We start from the raw sequence: 5,000 nt of genomic DNA, 5'->3' as shown, positions 1-5,000 counted from the left end.
ATACGTTACTCAGATTGAATACGTTACAAAATAAATTTTTGGGCATGTATTCTGTGTTCTGTAACAGAATACTTTTTGAAAGTATCCTTCCCAACACTGCTTACATCTCATGAGTCCCATGCGCTTTCCCACCAGTGGAGCTAGTTGGCTAGTTGATCAAACTTTTGCCAACTTAAAAAAAAAAGCTTAACTCCAGTCGTGATTCAAAGACCGCTGTTTTCCAGCAACAGCATCCATCTTTTTTATTTTCAAGTAGCAGGGAATTCACATGGAACCGTCGCAACTCTGTCATCATTATGTTAAGCCCGCCCACCGACTCTACACACAATATGATTGGCCTGATCAAAGTTTGATTTTTCCAGCTCACAAGCCAACAGAGAGTTGCTAGACTACCCTGGCTGCAAATTACATTTGCCGCTGCTAGGGTACGTCTAGATTTCTAGGTTACCCACCTCCCATATTTAGGGTGAAAATTGGCAGTAGGACCACGACGATGCAAAAACTCAACTTTCACATCTTGGTGTTCTCATCAACTTTCCTAACCACCAGTGATCATCATACACCACTGCAAGCCAATCCCCTGTCTCAATACTGTTGATAATTATATCAACAGTAGCACCCCCAGGATCTTTCAATGGCTCCTCTTCCATTTCATCCACCAAATCTTACATTTCATCGACCGAATCCCCTGCTTCTCCCAACTCGTCTTCCATCTCCTCTATCAACATGAACGGCTCTTCCTGGCCCTTGCATCAGTCTGCTGCTCCTCTGAGCAGTCTCTTATACAAAGAGTAGCTGGGGGGAAGCATTGGCAATTCAATAGCACTGCAAGACCATGATAGTTGTCTGTAGCTAACTGGCGAAGCCTATGGAGAAGCCTTTAAAACCTTGCCTGATACACTGCAAAAATGAAATCTAATCTTATAATAACATCAAAAAATCTATTTGGTATTGTTTCTAGTATGAAAAGACTTACCTCTTGAAAGGTCATTTTGACTTAATTTAAGAAGACTTTGACTTATTTTAAGGAGTCTTATCAAGACAAATTTACTTAACGCACTGGCAGACAAATTGGCTTGTTTTTAGGACAAATTTGCTCAATGCACTGGCAAATCTGCTTGTTTTCATGATGAGATGTCTTAAAATAAGTCAAACTTTTCTTAAATTAAGTCAAATGATTTCATGAGAAAGTGCTGGTAAGTCTCTTTATACTGAAAACAATACAAACTAGTTTTTTATCTTGATATAAGATTAATAATCTTGGTTAGATTTTATTAGATAAGCAGTTTTTGCAGTGTAATGCCAGTTGTCTGTGACCTGATTTTTCAACGGCTCTTTTGTGTGCCACATGAGTTGTATAATTCCTTCTTAGCTCTTGTGGAAAAGAAGATATCTCCTAATGTTGGGGTTCCGATGTTGGCTTCCCGTTATCATCCTCTCTGTTTCTGTTCATGGAAAATCTACAATCAATTTATCTTTTAGTTTGACATTTGACTTTTTCTATTTTTATCTTTTTCCGCCATTCCTGCTTTCTTAGTTTGTGTTGCTCTTTTGTTAATTTCTTAACCTTTTCTTTCAATGCTTTTATCTCCCTTGCGTGTCTTTTCCTGGTTTTTCTTCTCTCTCAGCTGCAAGGGCACGCTGGGTTAAAGTAGGCTCCTCAACAGCCTGGTCCAGAGGACATTCTGGTGGGGTGTCTATTTCATTTAGCCATCTATTCTGCATAGCTCTGGACCTTTTCTTTGCTTTCCTCCAATACTTATTGCGGTGCCTTTTTGCTCTGGGTCCTAATTCTCCTACTTGTTTTACTTTTTTGTTTTGGACCCTGTCCTTCCATCTCTGTCTCTCCTTTTCTAACTGCTGTTTACTGTCTAACTGTCCCTTCTGCTTTCTGGGTCACTGTTAATTCTTTCTCTCCCTGTTCTCTGGTACTGTTTCTTTGTTTTTGCTCCTGTCTGCCTAGAGTACAGATAAAAACAATACTTTTTATGAGTTATTATTATAAGTTATTTGGCATTTGGGTATATTAAGATGTTTTAAGTCAATCAACATGCATACTTAGATCATATTATCATGTTATGTAGTTGTTATACATTACTTAATAAGTATTTGGGAGCACTTTTCCACTCCGTCAGCTTACATGTCAACACCGTCAGACAAAATATCTGACAGAGTTGCTGTCTGACAGAGTTGACAAAACATGTTTTTTTTTTACTTAATCATGTGTAGTAGATGGTAGCCATTTTGATTTTCCTCAGTTGCCAGCTGCCACTACACTAAAACAAAATACCAACTTTTATTTCAAACTTCTTGATTGAATTCAGTTCTACTTTGAAGACAGTGTTGACACATAAAAGCTGTGTCCACAGGGATTTCAACTTTCAACGCTGAATATTTATTTTTTAAAAAACACTTATGAGACCATGTGTTGGACTGCTGCATCCATCAACAGAAAGAAGTCAAAGGGGGTCCTCAGGGTTAAAGATGACCAAAATATGGCTGATTTATTTTGAATTTGAAAAATATCTGAAGGAGTTCACATGAATTGAGGACAGATTTTGAAAGGCTGTTGTTAATGTATAAAATAATGCAATGTTCACGTTAAGTATTTTGTGATATTTTATTAAGCCATCCAATTAACCTCATAATCATATTTGTGCATTTTGGGCATTTTAAAACACTTTATTTTTGCAGTTTGATACTGTAACCTCTGCGGAGGACGAGTTCATTTCCATGGGCTTTCATAGTACAGTGCCGGTATTTTATGAAATTACTATGAAATAATATAAATATAGCCAAAACTAAAAGTCTAAACATACACAATTCTTTCATATCCAACTTTTAAAGCCTTTTTAAATGAAATAATTTATTGTTTTTTAAAGGAAATTGCAACATTTTGATGGGGGACCTGTTTTGTCCCTTATCTCATGAATCAGTGAAATATTAATGCAAGCTATAACTATATAAACCTACTATTCTGAATAATGTTTTTGTGTTTCATTTTCACCTGCTGCCATGTGCGTTTGGCAATGGTGTTGCATCTGAAATGTTCACAGGATTAGGCATACACTAAATCAGTCAATGGGGGCTACTTAAACATTCAATTATCCTTATTACTGTAATCTATATGCCCACTTCTGAATTGGGTTGCATCTGTAGGCCTTTCTATGAACTCAAAATAGGCTATTTAATTATTTCAACTCATTTCAGACATTCCGCAAGCTACTAATCCTCCGTAACACATATTTGAAGAACATGTGGGAATAAAACTTTACTTTTAGGCATTTAGGCTTATCTGCAATACGTTGCCAACAGCCTTGCTTTGTTCACTGCCGACGTATTTGATTTTTGTCGTAGAGTGGGTTTTAATTCCTCAAAATAATTGTGCATTCCTCATCCGTAAAATAAGGTGATCGCCTCATCATTGAAAGTGGTGACTTTGCTGCAACCCGCCCCTTTTATGTGAACGCGCACAAACTCCAATTAGGTTTTAAAGGTTTTATAACAATGCTACATCTTCTTTGGCTATTCTACAATCTATTCACCAGTACCAGCACCAGTAGGCTACTTTCAGTGCAGCCGCACACACACACTCAGGCATGCCAAACAAGCATACACAAAAGTTTCAAGAGTGGGGAATGGAGTAAAAGATGGAGACAAATTACAGTGTGATTTATTTTCGCGGAACGGATGTACAGGACTGAGCGGCGGTCATATTTTGTACCGTTATGCGGTACATCTAGTTATTACAATAATTTGTATTAAATTGATTTACCAATTGTTACCACTGAATTCAGTCAACTTGACTTTAGGTTTATCTTATAGTTGGCATGGCCTTGGAGAAACACACACACACCCCACACACAAAGCTGAGAGAAGAGACACCACAGCTGGCATGGCCTTGGAGAAAAAAAAACCCACACACACACACACCACAGCTCAGAGGAGAGAGACGCCACAGCTACAGTACCAGGGCCTTGGAGAAAGACACACACACACATACTGTACACACACTCTGAAGCTGAGAGAAGAGACGCCACAGCTACCATGGCCTTGGAGAAAGACACACACACACATACTGTACACACACTCTGAAGCTGAGAGAAGAGACGCCACAGCTACCATGGCCTTGGAGAAAGACACACACACACATACTGTACACACACTCTGAAGCTGAGAGAAGAGACGCCACAGCTACCATGGCCTTGGAGAAAGACACACACACACACACACACACACACACACACACACACATTTCGAAGCTGAGAGAAGAGACACCACAGCTGGCATGGCCTTGGAGAAAAAAACACAAACACACACACACACACACACACACACACACACACACACACACACACACACACACCGCAGCTCAGAAGAGAGAGACGCCACAGCTACCAGCCAGGGCCTTGGAGAAAGACAGACACACACACACACACAAACACACACACACACACACCGCAGCTCAGAAGAGACACCACAGCTACCAGCCAGGGCCTTGGAGAAAGACAGACAAAATAGAGGCCTCTCCACTAGTTTATGTTCTGCTCTGCTATTGTGCAGCAGACGGAGGCACTGGCACCATTATTGTTTCTGTCCTCCAAGTTCTGCTTTGCCAGTTATTGCCATCTCAGTAAGCATGTGTCCAGCCCTTGTCAGGGACAGGGTTGCATCTCTCTGAAGCATTGTTGTGGTCTGACCATTATACCTGAGGAACAGAACGTTCAAAATTGCAGTCCCTCTAATAATGGTTCCCTCCAAATTATAGCCTTTCAAAGAAGTCTGTGGAAGAACAAAACTTTGGAGAACTTCGGCAGCGATGCTGCTCCTGATCTTGTTTTTTTTTTTGCCGTTTCTGTGTGCGTCAGTGAGACCTCATTCTCTGTCATCTTCTGTGATCAATTCTCGTTGACTTGAAAGGGAACCCAGCTTGATGGACCCCTATTGGGTTTCGAGCAGGAGGGAAATAGGTAGCCAACTGAAATCAATAATTCAGATTG

Source organism: Alosa alosa, chromosome 12, assembly GCF_017589495.1.
Source record: "Alosa alosa isolate M-15738 ecotype Scorff River chromosome 12, AALO_Geno_1.1, whole genome shotgun sequence".
Taxonomy (NCBI): domain Eukaryota; kingdom Metazoa; phylum Chordata; class Actinopteri; order Clupeiformes; family Clupeidae; genus Alosa; species Alosa alosa.
Note: the sequence above shows the minus strand (reverse complement) of the source record.